Source organism: Haemaphysalis longicornis, unplaced genomic scaffold, assembly GCF_048455015.1.
Source record: "Haemaphysalis longicornis isolate Haplotype H1 unplaced genomic scaffold, Haemaphysalis longicornis Haplotype H1 scaffold_2, whole genome shotgun sequence".
Classification (NCBI taxonomy): Eukaryota; Metazoa; Arthropoda; class Arachnida; order Ixodida; family Ixodidae; genus Haemaphysalis; species Haemaphysalis longicornis.
In genome coordinates this window covers 208121433-208147085 of record NW_027526295.1, presented here as the reverse complement: position 1 = coordinate 208147085, position 25653 = coordinate 208121433, and the positions used below count along the sequence as shown (strand labels likewise).

Genomic DNA, 25653 nt, shown 5'->3' with positions numbered 1-25653 from the left:
AAGGGGTGTATCCGACAACACTTTCTAAATCAATCAATCAACCAATCAATCAATCAATCAATCAATCAATCAATCAATCAATCAATCAATCAATCAATCAATCAATCAATCAATCAATCAATCAATCAATCAATCAATCAATCAAATCAATCAATAAATAAAATCAATCAATCAACCAACCAACCAATCAATCGATCAATCAATCGATCGATCAATCAATCAAACAATTGATCGATCGATCGATCCACCAATCAATCAATAAATAAATCAAATCAGTCAAGCAACCAATCGATCGATCGATCGATTGATCAATCAATCAATCAATCAATCAATCAATCAATCAATCAATCAATCGATCGATCAATCGATCGATCATCAATCAATCAAACCACCAGCACTATGAGAGTTGACCTGAAGAAATCTGCTCGCGTATACTCTGGATCCTGTGTGCATACTCTGAATCCTTGCAATGAGTTATATACCCACAGAGTATACAGGCGGTGGTACATTGGACAAAGCTTTATAAGCTAGAATGTACGCCGCTGCGGTGGTGTAGTCAACAACACGTTAAAAGCAGGAATGATATGCTGCCTTCGCACAATTTTATGGCTGGCGCATCCAAGAGTAAGTACAGGCCGCAGCAACTGGTTTTCTTGGAGTAAAATTCGGGATATCGGTTTATATAACGATTTGTACAACTGGTTCTCCTTTCTCTCTCACTTCCAAAGCCGTACGAATGTATGTGATAATGTACGCATGCATGTATGTATGTATGTATGTATGTATGTATGTATGTATGTATGTATGTATGTATGTATGTATGTATGTATGTATGTATGTATGTATGTATGTATGTATGTATGTATGATGTATGCATGCATGTATGTATGTATGCATGTATGCATGCATGCATGCATGCATGCATGCATGCATGCATGCATGTATGTATGTATGTATGTATGTATGTATGTATGTATGTATGTGTACGTACCTACGTATTTATGTAGGTATGCATGCATGTATGTACAGACATGGACAAATGAAATGCGAACACAAAAATATGAACCATAATACGCAAAATCGAAAAATACTGTTTGTGAAGGTCCAATATTGGCGCGCTATTGGTAGCCTATATTTGAAAAGCCAGATTTCCCAACTTCCTTACCATAATTAAGCCACGCGACAATTTGGCTCGCATGGAAAGAAATTGCGCAGTATACGTGTTGTGGTTCATATTTTCGTGATCGCGTTTTATTTGTCCATGACCGTATATTATGAAGTGCAGCGGCATTTGCTGCATTCACTTTTATCAGACGCGCTGGTGCTTTTGGAAACACATCACAAGTACGCATCAGGATCGATAAGATACCACGCCATAGCAAGCGGCCGTCGGCAATGAGAGACAGCATCGGACCGCTGACGCGTGACAAGCAACCTAAGCAATTTGCTTCTGCGTCCAAAGCCGCCCGCTCACCATGCTTCACTCAGGACTGTCATTTGTGTGAGCGGCTTTCACGCATTGCTTTTGTGCGCTGCCACAGAGCCAACCTAAAAACATGTCATGCGGAGAAGCGAGAAAGCGGGTTACAAATGCTCGGCAGAAGAAATCTATGCAATCGCTGTAGCGAGTGGTTTGAATAAATTTAAATTTGGAATTTTGAAGCTAATGGCTGCCAAGGCTCAGCCCTTACTATGTGTATGCCAGCCCGAACTCTCTTTTTAAGGGATCATCGATTAGCTTTGAACGGTTGTCACACGCTTCGAATCTACGTTACTACATAGTTTATGAGAAACTTATAATGAAGTGGATGCATTCGAGCGACGACCACACAGCAAGGCTCTGAGTTTCAGCGTAGGGCAGAGTTGATATCGAGTGGAATGATTGATTGACAAAGAATAATTGATTAATTTCTTGACTGGCTGACGGATTTATTTATTTATCTATTCATTTATTTATTTGTTTGTTTGTTTATTTATTTATCTTAGTATTTTAGTTCATTTAATTGTATTATTTATTAGATTATCCAGTTTACCTAATCTCAGCCAGTCCCTTTTGGGCGTCAGGGCTCTGTCTCTGTAAGTAAGCTACAGGGGGTATACCAAAGATGGCCGTACAGAGAGAGAGAGAGAGAGAACGCCTTGAATGAAAGCTTAAGAGGTCAGCCCCACTAACGGTAGGGCTTGCTACTCCAGACGGGGTGAATACAGTGAGGTGACAGCGAAAAACAGAGAGAAAAAGAAAAGGAAAGAAAGAAAGGGGAGTAAGAGGGGAAATGCACACATATACAAAATGTACACGCTCAGAGAGTTCACAGAACCTCTTCTAGCCCTGTTTCCGCAAGAAAAGTAGGCAGTGTTTTTGTACCCAGCACTGCCTCCTCACGATTTCGCCAGGGTCCAAGGAAGTGTGAGAGTTTCAGAGGACGTGCGCGTAGTAGTCGCACAAGTGCTTTCGATGCTGTTGCCCGCGCTGACTGGCATATCGCGAGCAGTGGCGTATTAAAATGTGCCTGATGTCTGTAGTAGAGCACACTGTACACAATGGCGACTCTACCCAGCCCAGCTTAAACAAGAAGCTTCGGGTACAACGTACACCAACGCAACCAGGAAGTTTCCGGAAGCAGAAATTCCTGTAAATTTGCGAGACCGTTTTCAAGTTATTTTTGACGGCACCGGTACATCAAACTGATATATGAAAATTATGCGGGGGCTGTACATTATGCCGGCAGCAATCTCGGACCTCAGAGAGAGAGAGAGAGAGAGAGAGAGAGAGAGAGAGAGAGAGAGAGAGAGAGAGAGAGAGAGAGAGAGAGAGAGAGAGAGAGAGAGAGAGAGAGAGAGAGAGAGAGAGAGATAGAGAGAGAGAGAGAGAGAGAGAGAGAGAGAGTATCTCGAGCGTTCTCATGTGCCTTGTATATACAGTGGGTGTTAACCTGGGTCTGGAGCAGTGGCCGTATGGTGACGCCTCCGAGGCACGATGAAGCCTGTTTTAGAAAACTAGCAATCATGCCGTTTTCATCCACGAAGACTCGTGACCGAGTGGTTGTGTGTCCCATCCTTCCGACATGGTATCCTTTATTGAGGACATTACCCAAAATTCCTCTAGCGCATATAACCAAGACAGCTTTTTTTCTGGGAAATAGTTCTTCAAGGATGCCTTTTGCGATAGATATCACCATCCTTTGTATTTTTCTACAACTGAATGCTAGAAGGAGGAAGGCGTTGCAAGGAAGACCAGGCTGACGTCAGACCGAAGTACTCACACGAGGGCCCAAGTCCTAGTTGACGACATGGCGGTAAATCTAAAAATACTTGTACCACCATGCAGCTTATTTTTTTGTATGTGGACTCAGTGCTTTCAGAAATATAGGAAAAAAAGCAATTTTTTTTTGTGCAGCTATATAAAATTTTAATTGCATGGTGACCTAATTAGATACCATGCCTTTTAAGCTGAATTCTTCGTTTGCAAGCACATAGCACCCGAAAGCAACGAAAAACACACACACAAAAATGTTTTAAAAAACCCAGGGGCTGAAAGGGTTAAAGGTACGTTTCAAACGCTTTCAATTCCTTTAGGCTGTTTTATTTTCGCACTTTTGAGTCTTTACGGAAATAATATATTTGGATATTCATTAACGGCACTACATATATGTATATATATATATATATATATATATATATATATATATATATATATAGTCACTGTTAGGGCACTAAATTTATGGAGCAAATAAGAGATAAAGGAATTGCTACAGAGGCGGTACAGAAATGCCTTTTGTCTTTTAAGCACAGGTTCTTTATTTTATAGTTTTGTTGCCTCCTGCAACGTGTAGCTCGATGACAATGTAAATGAATCACAAGGTCACCTAGCACTCCGTAACACGTCGTGAATGCGATAGCATAGGTGACCTATTGCCGAATTTGTCCTCCTCCTCCTCCTCCTCCTCCTCATCATCATCATCATCATCATCATCATCAATTTCCTTACCGGCCTTTTCCTCCTCCACATCTTGAGACACCCTTATGCCGCTCTCTCTTTGCCCCACTTGTGTCATAGACCGTAATTCTGGCAATAAAATATGCTTAATTCAATTCACTTTTCACGCGTTCATACTGCTCTCGCGTTATGTATTGAAACAGCACGCGTCTTTTCCTTTACCTGTTGTTTTGATTGTGTTTGGCGCAGCTCTAGCCAACATATTTTGCCTTTGTGTTTGCTTGTATACCTCGCCTCTCTTTGACGCCGTTTTTAGGCTCTTGATAGCCTCTTTATTTGATATCGTAGAAACCAATACAATGACGCTAATACTCTCAGCTATGTGCTGCAGTGTTTCCTCAAAAAGGTATAGCGTTTCGTTTGTGGAACAATTTTTACATGTGCGACCATTGCGAGCAGTTTTAGTAGTTCGGAATGGTTTTGCCTAAAAATACTTCGTGTCCGAAAATGCTTTCATTTGTTCTTTATTCCATATAGCCATTCGGTCATTTTGCGTGCCATTCGTCTGCCATTTTGTGGGTCATGCCTTGGCCATGACCACCTATTTTCGACCTACCGGGTTAACTGACGGTTTCACTATTAAAATGAATACCGAGCTCAGAAGATTTTTGAATGAAAAGGCGGAAATGGTCTAGTTATGTTTTTTAATGTGTGACACAGGCAACCGCTTTTATTATATATATTTTTGTTGCCGGGGCCCCTTTTAACGATTGTCACATGTATGTTCTCTGCTTTTTTCGATTTTTCACGCGTAGCTTGCAATTCCAAAGAGCGTGAGGTGTATATGTGGAACTAATAAGGTACATTAATGTCGCCATATCACGTTCAAGCCACTCCTATACTAAAACCAGACACCGTGAGCTTATTTATTTGATTGCGTGTTCTTTTTTGTTATTCGGTTTGTTACATCGGGTCAGTTGAATAGTGTTACGTCTGCTCCTGGCTCTTTTTTATATTCCAAAAAGTACTAAAACTACTTTATCTTATCTGTAATACCATTTATGGTAGTCAGAATACATAGCATATATACTTGGTGACATTTGCTTACAATGTCGTCTATACGTTTAAAAAAAAATCAGAGTTGTCCTAACAGGCCGTGTATCGTGGTAAGCCGTAGCTAATTTGTTCGTAGCAAGGATACTTTAACGTTTAGAGGAGCTAAGTAAAGGTGGCTATCAGGCACATGTTTCGCAAACTTGACGAATTCCGTGAATTAAGAAAGAAAGCCCGCTTCTCGCCTTGACTTCACCTTTACGCAGCCTTGTACAGACCGAGTGAAACGGCGACCCAAGGGCGACCGCTCCGAGTTCCCCGCACTTTCCCCCGCTTCTTCATTGTTTTCCCCCGCAGTTCTTCATTGTCTCACGCGGTTTAGCGCATTACTCCTGCTAAATTGCCTCGTTTACGAAAGCGTCGCGAACGCGGCACATCTCCTGCAGCGCACTTTCTCCTGCTGCTGCTGCCCCCCCTCCCCTCCTTTTCTTGGTTCGGCCACCTCGTCTTTGCTTTCGCGATTCGCCGCATCTGCCACTGCGTACTTTCTCTCCGGGTTCTTCTCGTGCCCACGCGCCCGTGTTGTGCGTCAGTGTATTTGTTCTCTTCCCGCTGCCGTGGCGGGGAGTCAAGAGGGAGGCGAGCAAGGAGGGCTGAACGACCCCGCCCTCCATTGGTTCCCGTTACCGCCACTAGAGGACGGCAAAATAGCCGGTGGAGAGGGCGTGCCCGCGCCGCCACTTCACCTTTCCCGTCCGCTCTCTCTCTCTCTCCCTATTCTCCTTTCTCGTCCGGCTTCTTCTTTGAACTCTGCTTTTGTCGCTCGTTTTTTTTCTCCCGCCTCCTCCCCAGATCTCGCGATGCGAGGATGGGCGGGACGGGCGAACGCTGCCGCCACCGCTGCCGCCGCTAGTCAAACAAAAGAAAGAAACACGCAGAGAAACAACGCAAAGATGGCGCCCGCCCACAAAGCTCCGCCCCGGCGCTGCCAACGCGTGCGTGCGCCGACATCTCATTGTGTGAGGGTCTCTCGGCGTTGGCAAACAGCCTGCCGTGCTCTCTTGTTATGGTGTTGGTCGTTTGACTGCCGCCGCCGCCGCCGCAGCAGCAGCGACAGCAGCAGCCGGCGTTGCCGAATCCCTTCGCCGCCGCTGCGTACTTTCGGCACGCGCTCCAAGCGAGCGCAGCGCGCGGGCCGCGCAAGGGAGTTGAGAAACGCTCCCGCGCCGGACAGCTAAGCCTTCCCGGGGACAGCGTCGGTGTGTGCGACTACAGGCACTGGCGTCAACTCCGTGACGGGAAAGGCGCAGGGACTGTTAGAGGCAGAGTTCGGTACTCGTTGCATCCCGCAGTGAAGATGGACTGGCGTCAACATCAGTCTCACCCGGTAGTCCGTCGGCGTCACCAGTGCGGTGTGCACGAACCTTGACCGATCGTCGTTGTTCTGTGACAACCGAGTACGACTCTGTGAACCTCTTCCACGCCCCCTGTTTGGATTGCGACTAGCCCGCGCTCATCATGGCTCGCTTGGCACGCCAGGTAAGGTCGACGTGTGTGTGTGTATGGGGAGTAGAGCTGGTCCTGCATCGTAAACCTGTGGTTTTTGTTTAACCAAGTGAGGTAGTTCCCACTCTGTAGCACGCATAGTTTAGACATTTTTGTCAGGTGGTGTCCCCGGAAAGCCGAAATCAATGCGGAGTTGTCTGAGGCTCGCAGTAACATCGGCAAGGTACAAAAAAAAAAAAAAAGAAGAAGAAGAAGAAGAAGAAGGGGGCTGAGCGAGTGAGCTGTTTTGTTGTAAAGCTTCTTTGTTTTCTGGTGCTTACGGTTATCCGCATGTTGCATCAATTGCACCGATTCTGTTTTTATTCTATCTCGGTGAATATTTAGGATCCCAAACACGTTTTTGCCCCCCGAATCAGATGCCGGGAAACTGCTACCCACGACATCGCTCACACGTTTGTTTTACTCTTGCCGAGGCATCGCACTCACATACGATTACCACCCTTAAACATGGTGCACGATCCACACATAAACGTATTCGAAACAAATGTCACAGAGCGGGAAACTACACAGCCAGAATTCATCAGAAACGGTTGACAAAAGCCAGATGCAACTGAGCTTTGAAGCCGGAGCCAACCAGTGGCTCATATAGTCAGCGTGAAACAGTTCGCATTGTTCCGTCTGGGATAACAAAGAATCTTGCTCGTCGCCTATTTCTCGAAAAAGAATTCATATAACATCAACCTAGCCTCATATATCTTTTCTCTACTTTTCAATTAGTAAACGTGAGACTAATCTATATATACTGAAAATATTAATTTGGGATGGCAAATGGGTTATTCGTTTTCGAGTACGCACTGCCGTTACAAGCACAAAATACTCACAGGGGCAAACGCGTCGCATGTATACGTAGCGCACAAAATAGACCATATTCTGAACCCATTTACTGCACGCAGGTGTGAACTATGCGGAGAAAAAAATTTAAGAGTCAGCCGGCGGGTAAAAGTTAGCCGCTGCGGGGGGCATGCATGTTGCGGAACTTGACTGGAGAAGCCATGAAGTGAAGCCTGCACCCAATAATCTTACTTGTTGATCGCGTTCATCTGCAACTAGTTTGTGCGATAACCGATTTCCATTGATCGGTTGAGCCAGCTCAGCAGCAACAATTGATGAGATCATTGCATTAGCAACACCTAATGCGTAAGAATAAAAATTTAGTTCAGCTTTCGGTTTAGTAATTTTAGTTTATTTAGAAAAAAATCATTAACAGCACAGCTTCGCAATGGCTTGTTGCGGAGAGGAGAAAGGCCGTTATACTTGTACGGGCAGCGGTAGACTATAGGTGTTTGTTGTTCATCTAGGTCGAGGTATCCGACTTTTCTGCATCGTGCACATTGATGAACGTGAAAATGATGAATGACCGTTAAGACATGACCGTGCACATTAGCGCATGGGGGGCTTCGAGGAAAGAGCAGGTGCCGGTCGCGTATGTCAAAGTGAGGGTTCCCCAAAAATCTTTGCCGTCCGCTATACTGCAAGGCTTAGCGGAAGACGCCCCTTTCGTTGTACCTTGCAGTGCTCAATAAGGTTACTCAAACAGCCGAGCAAGGTTACTCAAATTAGGTTTCCTTTGAGAAATAATACTTTACACCACTTAGTTTAGCGAGCAGGAGGTTTCAGCCTCACTGAATGCAGACAAACAGTTGGAAGAAATTTCCGCCATAACGTGGCACAGCTAAACTAGCAAACAGAACAAACAGGGAAACAATCTATCTGGTAAATAAACCGTTCCCGTGTTCAAGGAAAACTGGAAAAAGTTGGAGGAAAGTTGGGGAATAAAGCAGTTAGTCTTCTTCGCCGTGAGATGGCGCCAGTATACTCAACCTTTGGGATACATGTGCAAGCGACAACTCCCAGCTGGCCGCTCTTGAATGTGGTATGCCTTCGGCCGGGATGCGCTGTAATCAACCGGGGGAACAATAATAAGAGACAGGAATATCGTCGCGTTGCACCTTTGGGATTGGAAAACAAAGCCGGTGTGTCCCTGAAAAGGAAGGCACTACACAATTCGCGTATTGATGTCGCATAGACAGAGTCCTATGGAAAGTGCACAGACTCTCCTCTACGAGTGACAGATTCTCAGTGGAGAAGGCTATCTAACTTAAGCAGCCCTGATCGTAGAGTTTTACGGACGGACAATACACCTAAAAGGAAAACAACTACGACTTACAGATGCTTAACTAGGCGTTTAGCGTTACCTTCATGACGTTTCTGGGTGCTGTGGAGACATTGAGGCAGACATTTTTGTTGGAACATACTGCAGCCCCTATGGGGATTTAGCACGAGTGGGGAGAAGGAATGAATATCATATCTAAAGCCGCACCGGTATGCAGTGATTCGTGCGAAAAGGAGAGCAATCGATCAAACGTTATTGATCGTTCGTCGCCATGTGTGTGAGGCTGCGCAGCCGAGTCTCATTGCTTCATTATATTGTATCGACGTGCGGTCACAAGGTGCAAAGACCAGCGCTACGCAAACCGAAATTTTATTGACCCGCTTTATCGGAGGGTAATGGGGGATTGACGTGTTGGGACGTTTTAAAAGTAATCCAAACACAAAAAGTGCATGCCGAGACATGTAGGAGTGTACCGATTGGAACATTTTTCTCCTGCGGTAAGACCAGAAATTAAGAATAAAAGCTCAGTTCGTTCGTTGCATCAGAATTTTCGCATCTTAATTCTGTCGCCCAGCTTCCGGCACTGCAGGGGAGACCTGCTGCGCAATGAGTCAAGTGGCACGTGTCTATAGTTTAGTAATTCCGAAAACACTTGTTCGCATGCTGCACTTGTTCGCAAGCACTCCGGTAACTGTCGGCAAGGTGCTCATATGGATGGATGTATCACTGTACAATTACCTTTTTTTTTTTTTAGTTTTGAAAAACACGGCTGCCTGCTGAGCGACGTTCGGGGAAAGTTACAGTGTATTTTGAGCCCGCGCGGTTCTTTCAACCTGCGCTAAAACGTAGGGTACGGTTATATATATGCGCCGAAATACGATTTGTGCACAAACCGAACCAAACTTATGCCAGCATAAAGGAACGTAATCTCGCTCCAGCTGCCGGGTGGCCGTCCTCTCTCCTTCTGTCTCTAAACATATGTATGCGTTCGACTGTTGACTCCGCTGCATCCCATACCCAACATATATAGTGCTCAATTTCCCCATCCAGGTAAATTCGGCTTTTAATCGTTACCCGCCATACTTTTTTACCGTCATATCTGATATGTTCCACCCATTTTCATCTATTTGAACTGGCAAGGGGACCTGGAATTTTTTTAGTTAATTCTTCACATGCCCAATTAATTTTTTTTACGGCAGGGTGTGCTCTACCAGCCAAAAAAAAAATGAAATAAAAAAGAAGAGCGACCTACCGTTTTTTGTTATTGTGTTTTGCAGAGGTATACGTATATGTATACAGACGCCCACTGCGTGAATTTGACTTGGCATCCCGTAATCCAAAGCATTAAAAGTTAAATATATTAGGTATCGAAAGAGGTCTACTCTTCCTTCATGTAATTTATGCAGTCTGTGTTATGCTTGTCAGAAAGTTCTATCGTAACATGCTAAAAGGCCGACATGAAGCATGGCCACGTTATCAGTTGATTTGATTGATTGTATGGTTTAAAGGGTCCATGGAGAGAAAAGACAACTTTGTTTAACTTTAAAGAGTTAGGCTTTAGTACTTCACTCAGCTCCATTCCGGCTACGAAAGAAGTTTTTTAACCGATAAAAAGGCAAGAAATACTTACTAACTTTCAAATTTCGCGCCACAGTGACGTGTTATCGGCGCGAGTGACGTCATATGGGCCAGCACTAAAAAGCATAATTTTCAGTGGGTTAGGTGCACGCTATCATTCAAGTGATTGCGATCAAACGGAACTATATAGCGGCCCCACAACAATCGTCCAGTCATGTGTCCTGGCGATTGATTAGCTCGGCCGCCGTCAATCGCCCAAACAAGATTCTGTGACATCGTGGAAAAGTTGCTGGAAACTGCCTCGTGAGTCGCCACAGCTCCACACGTTTACTTTAATATCTCCGTTATTTTTTGGAAGTTTGCGATGAAATCGGTATCATTTTTATCAGGACAAAGCAGCCTTTCTAATGAACCAAACTTGTATTTTGTCTTCATGGCTCCTTTAACGCACCGACGCAACGCAGGCGATGAGGCGCGCCGTAGTGGAGGGATCCGGATTAATTTCCACCACCTGGGGATCTTTAACGTGCGCCGAAATCTCGAACACAAGGGCGTTTTTGCTTTTCGCCTCCATCAGAAAAGAGGCCGCCGCGGCTGGGAATCGAACCCGCGACCTCGTGCTCAGCAGCACAACGCCTTAGCCACTGAGCCACCGCGGCGGGTCACGTTATCAGTCCACAGCTGTGGCTGGAATGTGTATGCAACAGCGTGTGAGGCTGGTTTTGGTTAACACTGCCTGCGTATAGTTGACTTGTAGAAGGGTGCACCGAAGAATTCGCGCCGGCGCCAGCATTCTTCGGATTTTAATAAAGCGCTGCGCTTGCATTGGGTTGTATGAGGGGGAGAGAGGAGGGGGTGAGAGAATCCCTTTGAAGTCGATCGTCTTTCCCTCAGCACCATATGCTGCATATTTGATACATGTGGAATACGGTAGTCCGTGGAACGTTTCCTTACCTCTGCGATTTACCATCCTGTAGAAAGATACATTGTGAACGTGCAATCGCCTGGGGCCGGAGACGGTCTGAAGCACTTTTCATTTTTCGACTTCTTATTTCTTTTAGCTACACCTTTCCGCATCAACGTGCTAGAACCATTACAGTCAGTTAGGCTGATTCCATCGGTTCGCCGAAGACTGGTCTTGTCGAGTTCTGGTAGTTCTCTCTCTATTTTTTTCCTAACTGCCGTCCTTTTGTGTCTAACTTACTTCTTGCTTTCAACTTCATGCATGTATACATGTACTTTGGTTTTCGGTATATATGCATTGGTTGGACCGCTTAAAACTATAGTCGAACTAAGAGGAAGATATCAACGAAAGCTGACCGTATTTAACGCGGCATTTTAGCACACATACTCACGTCGCAAACGTAAAAAGTCGGACTTGAGGACGCAGTGCGGGGAAGCCAGCTTGCGCAACAGCCATGCACCGTGCCGTGCGACGGCCGCACTTGCGGGGTACCGCTACTGTGCGTTCCTCCTCGATACTTTCCCCGACTGTTATATGGTTAACCCTCTGTCGCACTGACTCTTAATTCCGTAGTTTAGCGTCTGTTCGGACAATACGCGCTCCCGTATCGCGCGCTCCTGTTGCCGTGTGGACCCCTTGAAATACATATCAACGAGGCGCAACTGCATACTTGTGCTGTCAGAAAGAACGCTTGCATGGCTGCTGAGAATGGAGTCGTTACGTATACGACTCCAAGCAAGCGCAGTGCGCCGCTCCTTCGTATCGTTATACGAAGTGTGTGTCCACAGCGATACACACACGCTTCAACCGTAGATTAAGAGGCTAGCTACGCGAGTCGGTCGTCTAGACCGCGTAACACGGCGGCCGCCACGCAGCCTGGTGGGCGCCAACCGCACGCCATCAAGCCGCGCTGTGAGACAAGAGGAACGCTGCGGTGTGGCTTCTTCTGACAGCTGGTCCATCTGCTCGGCGAGAAAAGAGCCGTCGCCTGCGGCGGGACAGAGTGGGCAGCCCACGGCCGCTGGGGGGCGCTTCTCGCCCCCTCTTTGCGTCCGAACAGAGGCCCGGCCGTCGCGCGGCTGGAACACGCGTGTCCGATTGCCCCAGCGGGACACCGACAGCGGCGGCGGCTGAGCCGAGACATCAGGCCGGCATCCACGCATGCGGCCTGGAGAGGCTTGTGGCTACTGAGCGGCTACCGAGCTACGGCAGCAAGCAGAGGCCGCCACTCGGAGTGGCGCCGATTCACGCACACGTGCATGGGACGTGTTGCACGAGTTAGTACCAGTCCGATATTACAGCCAACGCTGCAATGCTCTTGCGGAAAAATCGTGAACGAGGGCAAAAAATAGAAGTCGTGCCGTAGAGCACTTCATTTGCCCGTATCTATAGAAGTGAATGAAAGAGGAATGGATTTGACGGTGTCGTTCCTGTAGAACACCGATGGAGAGATCGCTAGGGCCACTGGTCGTCACTTGTCGCGTACATTCATTATATCCTCACGGATGTTTGCGCTTGTCATTGCTTCAGGATTTGTGGCGTTGAGCGCTCGAAGTGGGGACGAGGCATTTGATCGCCAGTGTTGCAGTTGTGTTGCTATTTGCATCAGAAGCTTCGAGCAGCGATCCCTAACAGATCTTCAATACCGGCTTCTGCAAGCTTCTGAAGACGTCACAAAATTAGCCATATGGTTGGAAGAAGATGAATTTCGTATATATATACTAGACTTCAAAAAAAAAAAAAAAAAAAACAAGCTTGTTGTTGTTTTATACCTAAGTAGAAACTGGGGCTGCAACAGCCGAAGTGGCACTGATATGGGTGTGTTGGGTGACTACGTTCTGCAAGCATTTAAGATTTCAAAAAAAAGTCGAAGAAAGTGTTGCAGGGTTTTGAGCATCCTTGAATGTTTAGAAGACTACTGCTGAACTCAGCGACATATGGGCATTCAGACTATAACGGTCCACGTTAATGGTAATGCATTTCAGAAGTCGTTCAACAGCGCGTGTCCCACCTGCAGTGCATAGCCCCGCTAGCCATCCACCGTCACAGAGAACAATGGCACTGATTTTTTTTTTTTCATCATGTGTTTCGCACATCTAGGCAATAGCAGCAGTACATGACATTTCAAGCACTGAAATGACGTTTCAGCGTATCAGAGACCATTTCTACGCTTGAAGCTTCGAGTCATTACCTATATACCTTTACGGTGAACGGCATGCTAGGGTTGTAGACGACATAGATTTCCCACGATTGGCCGCGCCTTTTCACACATCGGCATGCTCGTTAGTGCTCCTATAATAAGCTCTGCGAATGTCATCAACAATCTCATTTACGCCCCAAAGCGCCAAAACAAAAAGAAGGACAAAACAAAAGTTGCACACAGAATATCGTCGTCCACCGTAAGAGTTACTGCTACGTCAGGGCAAGCCCATGCGGCGAGTTGATTGCAGTGGCGGCGGCTCTTTTGCCCGAGGTGTTGACACGGGGGCAGTTGCACGCGCTCGGAGCCGCGGCGACTCGACTGGGGCGTGTCTCCGGCGCCGTCCACGACCTCTCCTCGCGCCTTCTTGTGCGGCTCGGGTGACGGCGCCGCCGTGGAATGCGTCTCGTTCAACGTCTCACCCGGAGTTGCGTGCAGCGGGCATCTCTGTACGGGCCGATGGAATTTAGCGGGCGACCACGACGGGATTATTCCGCACTTCTTAAAGCATCGAACTGACGCAGACACAGACCACGGCCGCACGACGAAAGAGAGGTCTCTTTCGTCGAGTGGCCGTACACACTCTACGTATGTGAACATAAATAAAGAAACAAAAAGTGTTTTATGGCGTCTAATGAGGTAAGATTCTCTTTTTTGTGATACAGGGATAAATAAATGAAAGAATAAGCCGTGTTCTGGAAGCGGGAGTCGAACTCAGAACCCCCTCATAACGCGTGCAGAGGTTGTGGGTTAGATTCCTGCTTCCGGATTCAATTCTAGATTTATTTATTTATTTATTTATTTATTTATTTATTTATTTATTTATTTATTTATTTATTTATTTATTGAGAGACGTGACAAAGACAGCCGTCAAACAGGAAGGACGCCGGTGAGACAGTCAAAACAGCGCGTTTATTCTGAGCAGCAGCCCACGACTGTAGAACCAGGAATGATGATGTGGATGGGTATGAGAAACAGATGAGGTACGACGTGATGATGATAATGGACGTGAGAAGCAGACGGAGTGCAAGGTAGATTAGACGAAGAAGCAACAGGCACGTTCCATGTGTCCTTGAAGCGAGGACAATCGTAACGCCAACATTGATGCTCACAATATATATATATATATATATATATATATATATATATATATATATATATATATAGTTCTACGCTGGCCACCTGCAGGGATAGCAGAGTTGCAGAGAACTCACTGGGCTGCTGCTGTGCAGACCCGTGTTTAAATCCCATCGGATCATTCGCGTTGTCCATTTAGTTACTATTTATTTCGGCCAACATTTTCTTTACCGGACAACAACAACAACGGCGCTTTTTCGCATAACGGAGTACTTGTACGGAGCAACTTAAACCGCGCTGCATAGAAGTGTTCACTGAACTTCGCCGAGGCGACGTGCACGCAGAAGGTCGCGGGAGCACCGTGGGCATGACAACTCCTCCGCGCACCTTAGGCGGCGGAGGCTTAATTAATTTTCTATATTACCTGCATCTTCCCCCTCCCGTCTCTCCTTCTGCTCATCGTGCGTCGGCGCCTTTCCACCGCTCACTTTTCTTTTCTCTGGTAATTTATTTTTCTCGCGACTCCCAGAACTTTCCTCTATACTCCCGACCACCTTGCGTTTGGGCCACAGCGGTTCGTACGCATTTTTATACTTTACTGTCTTTAAACGCCGCAAGCGTTGGCTGCGTTTCAAGCGAAACATTGAGCTTGTGAGCGCAGCTTCGGGACCCGGATCTCTCGGGCATCGGCATTCCTAGAAGACAATTAAATTTTGCTTTGACGCATTCAAGGCCACTTTTGGGGGTTGTCTTGAGATCCTGTACTGCGCTCTTAAAAAAAGAACAGACAAAAAAAAAAACGGACGCTTTTCGAGAAGCTTCAACTTCTTGTGTCATCGTACGTGTGTTCACAGTGAAGCCTGGATGACAGCGCGCAATCATTTTTGTTTAGAGTAGTTTTCGACGGCGGCATACGGAGGGCTACACTCGAGGGCAATCCTTCACCGCAATGTAGTCCGGTGACCCATTCATGCAGGGAACAATGACATTTTGGTGAGTCATGTGGTCTCGCATGCCATTTCACTCAAAAGTCGTGGAGGACGTCGTGTTTGCATTAGGTGATTCCTCAACGTATACCCTACTTTTGACTGCATGCTGGACATCATAATTCGGCGAAATTTCATTTTCTCTGCATCATCGATCACTCGAGTGGGGGAGCTGAATCAAGGATTGTCTTATTAAGGTGTTCCTAAGTTCCGAACCCTCGCTCGCCTGATTTGAGCTCTCTGTAAAGGGTTCTTTACCGCAATTGAATGCAAAATGAGGAAAAGTCTATACTTCACGCGTGAGGACATGTTGTGGCCTAGTGTAAAGCAAAAGGAAGATCTGTACGGGAATTTCAACTGCAAAATCCCTGCAGGTATTACGGTTAGTAAACAGGAAAGACATGTCTTCCCGGGGAATTAGCTAAAAGCAAGCAATAAGCGAGCATCATACGTGCATCACAGTTGATGAGTATGCGCTTGACGCGGCCTTTACCATTAACGCCAGCTGCGGCTGGAGTTTTATCGTGTGTTTAGCGACAATTACTTGGGTACTTTTATTTAGGGAAAGGGGGGGGAGGGGGATAAGGGGTTCAGTTGAAATAGTGGACATTACGGCTTCATTGTTAATTGCGAGTGTGACATGCACAGATATTTCGACCACTCCCCTTATAACGGCCATTTTCGGCTGTATATATAATGGTAGACACTATACGGCCTTCGGAGTGTCATCATTTGTCGCGTTCTTACAGCTGGATGGTGATGCGCTCGCATGGCATGCCGGAATTATGACCCGGCTGTGCCACGTGCACGTTCATGTTCACTACTTCACAGGTGACATTCATTTTTGTTGCAGTAACTCCGAAGCAGAAGTTATATTTTGAAGAGGTCAGCTTACACTTCACTCAAAATATCCTCGCACACGTATCGGTACGCAAGATGACCAACATTGTTCTTGAGACTGAAACAATTCCCATGTGTCTGCATTCTTAAAACTGCCCTAATGGGATATTGCCGAGGGTATACGAACTGTATAGCAGCGGTAATATAATATTTACAAACTCGGGTCATGCGCGTGTTACCGAGACGTCGATTACTGCACACGTAGTAGCGAAATTTTCGCCCGAGTAAATCTGCCGGTGTCATGTGCGGACTATCTTTCTTCGACTATCTGCGGTTAGTCGGACAAGTCTTTTAGGCGTCCGTATAGCTTCAGCCGCAAATGATTTCGCAAATTTATTGCTTTAATCAACGAAGGCTACTATTCATACAAAAATGAACATTGCCAGTTGCAACCAACAGCAGCATGTATCTTCACCCTGGACGATACACATTTTGAGTAATTCCGTATGTTCCTGGAAGTGGCTAAAAGGATCTCTGTCTCGCTCTCTCTATCTCTTGATATTCGGAAATGGACTTCACGTAAATTGCCCAAAAACAAGCAGGCGAGACCAAGTGTCGGCGTATCTGCACAGCGGAACGAAGGTCTCGCGGTCTGCAAAAGTACACGGAGCGTTCATATTGATCGGAACTGCAAAACCATATAACAGCAGACCACGTGCTCTACGTTCGCCGGTGCCCGAGGCCTATATGTGCGCCGGCACCGCGGCCAAGCTTCACACATGACGGGAGTCGACGAAGTTTCCCGTTCTCCTCCGCGCTCGTTCGCCGTAATCGGGCAATCGCGGGTTGTTAACGCGCCATGTTTCAGCACCAAAAACTCGCCAACCCAATTTGCGCTGACTCACCCCTGGCGGGCTCATCGGTATGCCCCACCGAGTGTATCCCGCCAGTGGTTCGCTGCAGACCTACCAGACGCGCCCGATGCCGGTTCCGCCCTGCCCTGCAGGCGGCGATCTTTGCGCGTTTCGCTCCGGCGCTTCCGGATTTCGCGCTCTTTCTTTTGCCCTTCTTTTCTTTTCCGACCAAGTTTCGGTTCGTTTCGCCGCGTGTGCGAGTTTCTTACTGTTTCGTCATCTTCAGCCTGTTCCCGCGTGCATGCCGTGATTGCTGTGAGCCGTGACCGGTGAGCAATTAGTGGAAATTCGCTCGCCACTTTCGTTTTGCGCTTGGTGTGAGGTAAGCGTTTACGGTGGGTAAACTCGGATTCTTGCGGACCTTGAAACGAATGTGATGACTGCTCACCCAACCATGGAAGGGTGGATGGTGGTTGCAGTTTTTAGGGAAATGGGAAATGAACGTCGTGGATTGCAGGGAACAAAGTCGATGACAAGGAGCTGAAAAAACAAAAAAATCAAAGCACTTTTTTTGAAAGAAAGAGGTTAAAACGCAAAGTTTTCCTCCATAGAATCTGAGTTAAACGCAAAATACAAAATTCACTCTCCCATAGTCCAAAATCCTAACTTCCCAAGTCCAAAGTCAAAGTCCAACCCTTCTTAGAGAATGTATTTCTTCATCATCATCGCTAACCGTGTGTACAGCCAAAGTAAATTTGCGTTACGAGAGGTTCGTTAGGTGTGCAAAGACGTTTTATTCGCATTTTAAGTGGTGGATGATTGATGCAAGCATTCTGAAACCGATTGTGTAAGGTTGGCTTTCCTGCAGTGTATGAAGAGGTGGCTTTTCTGCAGTGTGTTTTTGCTCGCACGTCAACACCATCAGCAAAGCATACAAAGCTTCGTTATAAAACGAAGCCACCAAAAGCTTTGTACCTGAAGTAAATTCTGGAACCTCTTCAAATGCTTTGACGAGCCTAACTGCAGAAGTGTGGTGCCTGTGATCTGAACACACTCGTCACAACTGTTTCCTTCAGAAACGCTCTCGTCTTCGGGCTACAGAGTGTAATGTATCAGTTGCGAAAAAACGATGAACACACAACGTTCAGTTTCTCGTAAGAGTGCATGCACTAACAAGGATATATATTCATGCCTTTTGCGAGATCAGACACTTTCGTATCTCATTACCTCGCGTTTCACCGCAACCCGGTAACAGAATCATCGAGCGCACCGGTGCCCGTCGCCTCTCCCAGCGCCGACGCCCGCCTCAGTTCGCGGACTCTTTCAAACCCGGTCGATAAAGCCGTCAAGGCTGCGAGCTGGCACGCCGCAGGCGCTCTCTCGCGACCACAGTTTGTCGCCCCAAATCCCTCGCACCACAATGCGCGCTAAGCCGCTCGGTTATGTCGCAAGCCCCGCATGCGCCTTGGTCGCCCTTAGCGTTTGACGTCACCAAGTGGCAGCTCGGGAGAACGACCGCCCTGTTTTGCTTTTCTCCGGGGCCACAGCAGCCGCGCGGCGCGGCATGAGCAAAGCGCAGCGTAACACCCCCCCCCCCCCCCTCCCTCTACGATTTAATCCGCGGCTGCGGCAGCGTTAATCCGCGCTAGCTGCCCGGCGTCTTTCTCCTAGGCCCTCACGTTCAGTCGTTCCTCGGTCCGCTTTCATAACCGCTATCCGCGGAAATGGACATCAATCTTCCGAATCGGACAAGCGGAAAGCATCCGGTTGGTTTGTACCGGGCTGACTCTTTTCAGGCACCATTCACGCTCCCTCCCTTCCCCCCTTCAACCTTCACCACGCCCCTTTCCCACCTTTTTTCCGCCTCTTCTCCCCCTCCCCTTTCAGCGCGGCCGTTTCAATGGGTCGCTATTTATCCTCTCGTGAACCACCGCGCTTATGAATAGTCGTCCATTGCTTGTCTGCGAATGTGTGTAAGCCGTTGCTCTGGATTTCACCCACTCCGCTATAGCGAACTTTCTCCGCCACGTCCTTGTTTTTGCCTTTTCTTCTTTTTTGGTTCGTTTATTTTCTCTGCTGAACCAACGGGGGGTGTAAATGGTGGGCATACTCACGGCGTTTGGTTTTGCGCAGATTGCTTTGTGTGCGTTAATGCACGTGCGGATTCGAGGCCACGTTGATGCGGTAGCTGAGGGGAAAAAAGCAAATGTAGAGGTGCACAGAAGTAGAAATAAATTTTTGCTCCTTCTGACGGGCCACCTTTTTTTTTCGTTTTTGTTTGGTGCAGTTTTGAGAGACTGCTGCATCCACTTTCTCTTCTTTCGCAGTTAGTTCGTTTTTCGGCCGCCTGGTATTGAATCGGAGTCCCTAGATTTAACATTGGCGGCATTTGGACCAATCTAAAAGCGGGATTTCGCTATTATTCACACTTCTGCCCCGCCGCGCCTTCTTCACGCGGCCGTGTGTACTTTTCCTTTGTTTGCGCGCACCGCCCCTTCTTTGTGAAAGCGAAATGTGGCCGAGCGAACAGTCAGAAAAGGGAGAGAGGCCGCTGCGGCTATTGTCTCCATATGTCTGTGACCGTCGGCGCCACTGTCGGAGCAAACTTGACGTGTCCCTCTGCGCGTTCCAACTTTGTCGCGCAATACCGGTCGCTTTTTCACCGTTTGGTGGCGCCACGCGGCTTCGCCTACGTTTTGTCTCAGTACTGCTGTGTTGACAATGACGAATAGTAGTGCGACCTGCGCTCTACCTCCCGTGAACTGGCATGACGGTGAGGCCCATTCGCGAATTTCTGTACTATACTTTCTACTGCCAACTGCCCATTGAATTTGTGCGGAGTTCTGTTTTTTTATCACGAAAAGTGTTTTGTCCCCGGATACAGCCAGATTTCCTTGACGTCATATTCGTCACGGAAATTACGCCAGTACAACGAAGCAAGTGGCCTGTAAAGAGTGCACCCCTGCACACAGGGTCTTCTTGCGGGGAAGCAATCCTTAGTACTAAAGAGTACGTTATACTTAGGGTTGTCCGTTTTCGGGTTTTATATTTTAACACTAAAGTGTTCTATGCCGGAATACACCAAGATTTCATTGATGTCATATGCGTCGCGGATATGACGCCAGTACACCTTTGCCGAAGCGACCTGCCAGCAGGACGTCGCTCGCCCCAAGACAGCCGCCGACCCGCAAATCATGCTCAGCTGCAGATTGCACTCCCCATTTTACCTGCATGTTTTACTGATTCCTACGACAGAGGAATCAACCATGTTTTTTTTTTTTTTCTTTCCACGTCTATATATTCTAGTCACCGTTCGCCGTTCGCGCACAAGCTCGCTGTTACCGAAGTTATGGGCCATACGTGCAAATACTTCTTCGGGAACTGCAGTCGTACGGTTAAACATTAATATGTGAAAAATTTATGTTAAATGGACATGGAGAAAACGCCCGTTTACTCTAGGCAATGAAATATTTGAGAGATGGATGAACTTAGCTACACCTTGAACTACTCTTGCCTATCCAAAACATCAGAAGGAACTTGGACGTAGTATTGTATATGCTGTGCAGCATTCGAGAACAATTCTGAAGTAATTAACAATACGTTACTCGTCTCATTAAAAAGAAAGCTATACAAAGAATGCGTACTCCCGATCATGAGTTATGGGCATAAATTTGGGGTTACCTAAGCACCTCGAAATACAAAACATAGGTTGGAATAAGTAATAGAAAAACGAATGATAGGAGTGAAGCTTAGGGTTAGGAAACGAGCGTCTTGGATCAGGTGGATCACGGAGCAAAGTCATGTTGGAAGGTTTCCTTGCTCAAATGAAGATTGGCCCGGGCATGTAATGAGGAGACCTGACAACCGCCGAACCACCAAAATACCGGAATGTCCAACAATAGACAGGACTATCGGTGCAGGCCGATAGCTCGATGAAGGGTCAAAATAAGTATATTCTGTGTCAAGGGTGGATACTGCATAGAGTTTCATACTAATACATACTAGACGGAAATTTAGCTGTCGCTGCAGTCACGAGCCGTCGTCGGCGGTGCCATCTCCTCGCCTACTCGGCTTAGATAGCGATATGGCTTATTTTTTGTCTCGAAGTCAAAATCAACAAAAAAGGGTAACATTTTTTTCTTGTTCATCGTTCATGAAGCCTGTACATAATCACTAACAAATTAATCTTTTGGGGATGAACCAGTAATATTGTTGCTTGTTTGCAGCCAGAGCCAACTTTTCAGCCTGTTCATGAGCCATGCCAAGGACAAGTGGAACGTGCCCGCCCGGTACATGACGGAATTAAGGAGGTTAAAAAAAACCTCCTTGGATGGAACGCTCGCTGAAGCGTGGCTCCCCTAAAGAGTGGCGCCAGATTTCCCTCTAATATATATAGAAAGAGAATGCTCTTTAATCCCTCTAGTATATATTAGTATGAAACTCAATGGGATAATGACATGCAGTGGATATAAATAGAATGATTATGCATATTGCGGTCAACAGCGACGCGTGCTGGCTCTTGACACCTTACATGCGCATATACGTGTATGAACTTCACGTCTGTGGCGCCTTCGCAACAAAGCCTGTTGACGTGAAACATTGCGACGGGCTTTTTTTCCAAGGCTGCGAAAGAAAAGGTGTGTTTTCTAAGCTACCACTGACGCGTTCCCACTGACAATCGTGCTTGGGTCGCACAGCGTGCTAGGACGCAGACTGGCGATCGAATCCACACATAAACACACCGTCTGCGGCGGGAGCGACGGCGTCTCATCGGCGGCCCGGGGCGTTATCTGCAGTTGTCTTCTTCTTGTTCTCCCCCCGCCCCGGGCTGGCGGTGCGGTAAAGGCCGTACAAAAAGGAGGACAAAATGGCCGTCACGCGAGGTTATGTGGCCCTGTCACGCGAGGAGCCCATCAAGGGGGCGCTCTGCCTCCTCCTCCTCCTCCGCCGGCAAGAGAGGGCGGATGCCATCGGCTGCTCGTTGCATGCGTGTGCGCTGGCTGCTCCCGCGGGCGCTCGCTGCAAAGCGCCGAAAGCAGAGGCAGCGACGCGCGCTCGGCCCTGCAACTTCCACCAGCTCGGGATTCACCGGTGTGTAGGTAGCAGCGACGGAATCCTGTATGTACACCGCGCTGTTAGGCGGTAGCGCATCGCTTTGACGGCAATATTTGCCGGCGTTTACGTCTCATGCTGGAGCACACATAGGCACGTTTCGCCACAGGGGTGGGGAGGAACCGAGGACGGCTATCAAGGGCGAGAGCTCATAGATTGATGAGGCCCAGCAGAAAATTCGACGAAAAGGAAGAAAAAGAAATCTCCTAAACCGTGCACACTCCACCACATGACCTGGGAGTGCTCCCACACTCCTTCCCTTATCCGCATCCCCTCCTTCGTCCATGAGAAGTGGGAAGTCGTACTAGCCAGCCCGATGACCAGCTTCGGCTGGTCTAAAGGGCCCGCCAGGCTCCGACCGCCGTGGTTCTTCTCGATGAGAAGATCGCCCGTCGCCACGGGTACAAAAATTACCTATTTGTTGGTCGAAATACAGTTTACTCCCCTTATTTCCGCCCGCGAAGGGACATTACGAAATGCGAGCGTGACGCTTCGCATTGGGCTGCGACCTCGCAGATTTCAAGTTTTTCTTTTTAAAGTTAACGTGTCTATGGCTAGGGTCCAGCAGATTGTCTCCGGCGAGTTACCGAGCTTAGACAATTTGTAACGTAAAAAAAATTCACACCAAAATAAAAATGGGCCCTAAGGCCTCCTTATTTTGATACAAACAGGCTCATATTGCCCCTAAAGATAAGGCCTTTTTAGCAATGCAGTTATGTTTGGACGTGAAGGCGAACCTAAAGGGACAGGGATAAGCTGGCTTTTCCACAATGTTTGTTGCACAGTGAAGCATGGCCGTCAATGTCAGGAGTATGGTTAAGACCCAACTTTAGCGTCCTTCTTCACGCTGCCACGTCTTTCCCAAGTGGTGTGAACTCCTCGCTACGCGCGGCGTCTCTCCCGACCATTCAATATTGCTCAATGCCGGGCGCTTTTCAACAGCCGCGTGTGCGGCGTATAGTTGTCTTTACCCCCTAATCGTGCGTGTCCTTTGTAACGTGAAGATCGCGCCACTGTTTTTATAACCCAACATAAATTCCCAATGTAGCTAAAACACCACCTTGCATGTCCAACCAATGTAGCTTAAACACCACCTTACATATACAACTTGCCCATTCACAGGCAAAGGAAAGACCGTACTCTCTCTCTCTCTCTCTCTCTCTCTCTCTCTCTGATCTTTTTTTCTAGACTAATCGAGTGCTAGGAACTGGACATGTTCCTGGTTTTCACCTGCTGGACATTCGCCCGCGTTGGTTCCTCAACGCTGTGGTAAAGCGGGCCTTAGGCCAGTAATCGATGATGGTTTACAGCGCTTGCGGGGGGGGGGGGGGGGGGGGTAGTCTGATGGGCCGCAGTGTCAACGCAGCGGCGAGGGACTACGACAATGTCTAAAATATTCTGTTGAGTTCTTTTCTTGCGCCGTACTTTTTTTTTTTTGCCCGGTTAGCTATGCGAATGCTTTTACGGTGTCTTGTGTGCCGGTGGGCTCGAGAGATAGCAGATACGCAGGTGATTTTTGAAGGCAGAGAATATTTGTGTCACTCGTCCCTCTTTCTCGCTCTCTCCGCTGCCTCAGTTCCGTGAAGCAGGTTTCTCAGTAAAAGTTTAAGGCGTAAATTGTGGGGTAACTTTAACCTCGGTTGTTGTAAGGACGCGTGTTCTCATGCTTACACGGCCAAGAAATTAAAGTACCACGAGGATACGTAACATTCCGTTCTATGGTATTCTGTTGGATAACTTGATAACTACGGTATTTTGAAAAGAAAATTATTTGCCACGATTCATAACACCTCGGGCTCTATATGGCGTGCATGAAAACGTAAAACGAAGGTAATTTGTACTGTAATGAACGCACGGAACCGAATTACGTCATCTTCCACAACGGTCACGTACTACTAACAAACATTTTTTTTTTTCATTTCTTTATCGCCGGTATAAATACTGAAGCAAAAAAAAAACGTTCTATGCCTTCAAACAAAAAAAGTAAGAAGAAAAGCTTACAATACGCTGCATTTTTTCCGACGTCTCACTTTTTTGTGTGAAGGCTGTTTGCCTCTTATATACTGTTCATCGTGCAGTGAACCTTGTGGGCTGTTGTTGTTGTTGTTGTTGATGATGATGATGGTGCTCTACCTGCTCACTGCCAAGTTAATTTTAAAACGAAGCTTGCTTTCTTTGCCTCACTGATGGCGACCACAAGCGGAATCTCACTGCAGGAAATCCAACTTTACACGATGGGAGGGCAAATTATAATACTTTCAAGTTTCGAGTTTTGTTATTTCCAAAAAGTAGTAGTTACCTGCTGGGTTTTCACTAAGGCAGATCAAGCCCATCAAAAGAAAACAAAATGCTCGCCGTGGTCGAATTGGAACGGGGTCCTTCGCGTTATGAAGCCGTCGTCTATCCGATCGCGCCATTCCGCCACTTTTTTTATTGAGCGCCATTCTGGCACGATCGAAGCAGTTTGAATTCTGACTTTGACTGACGTTGCGTGGAACTCCTAAAAAAATATAAAAAAAAGAAGTTCGAACTTTGAAATGAATGGAATTCAAAGAAAACAATCGCAAATTCCCACTTCCTTAATTTTGCGCAGAGAAAGCTTCGTGGACCAACCACCTTTCCCGTTAAATGAAAGGGGCCTTCATTTTTTTTTATTTCCTCGGTTACACTGCGCATCTTCACTGAGGTCAAGAATTTGTACGATATCCATGAAATCCTGGGGAGGCTTTTTTTTTTAAAGAATGAATGGCGCCTATCGCTGGGTTTGTTGATAGTGTATGGGGCTTATTAGCAGAGTTGTCTTTTGTTTTCCATCGATAACTCCCTAGAATTCACCACTCCCTCCCAGTAACAGCGTACATAACATTTCAGATAATTTTCGAATGGTAAACTCTCAAATATATAGGCAAAAAGGTCGCGCATTTATTTTTAATTCGCTATAGAACTCAAGGGGGACGGAAAGAAGGGAAAGTACCCCCATTAAATGCGGTACTTTCGGGCAGCCCTGCATTAGGCGGCGTTATGTGGACTGAGCTAACATACGGGTAACGAGTTCCGGAATACTTATTTACGCCGATTGCGGATGTTAGTAAGCGGTGAAGCGCGCGCAATTCTTCTGCCGTGACTCAACAAACATCGCTTGGAGCGGACTAGCGCTGACGTGTCATGAGCATTCTTGTCTCAAGACAGTTGCACGATGTCTGGGCATTTCTTCGCTGGCTTCAGAATCGTCGCCGCTAAGGGATGAGTGGTCCTCGCTTGGGCCCTGCAGTGGTATACACGGAAAATACGGAATTACGCAGAAGTACGCAGAGGTACGCAGATATACATTCAGGATAAACTTAGTTGTTAACAAAATACTCGTTAATTGGTT

The 25653-nt window shown here is 47.0% G+C and overlaps 1 protein-coding gene across 2 annotated transcripts in view; it reads left to right on the top strand.

The window, feature by feature from the left end:
• The window catches only part of LOC144169832 (transcription factor Sp9-like), a 199661-nt gene that overhangs the window by 111470 nt on the left and 62538 nt on the right, over positions 1 to 25653 (top strand). The window contains exon 1 of one of the 2 annotated variants that reach the window (XM_077699195.1): positions 6021 to 6529. The exons of the other annotated variant lie outside the window; for it this stretch is intronic. The gene's annotated coding sequence lies outside the window, so the exon portion shown is untranslated. Of the gene's footprint in view, positions 1 to 6020; positions 6530 to 25653 lie in introns of those variants that run through there. 2 annotated transcript variants of the gene reach the window in all.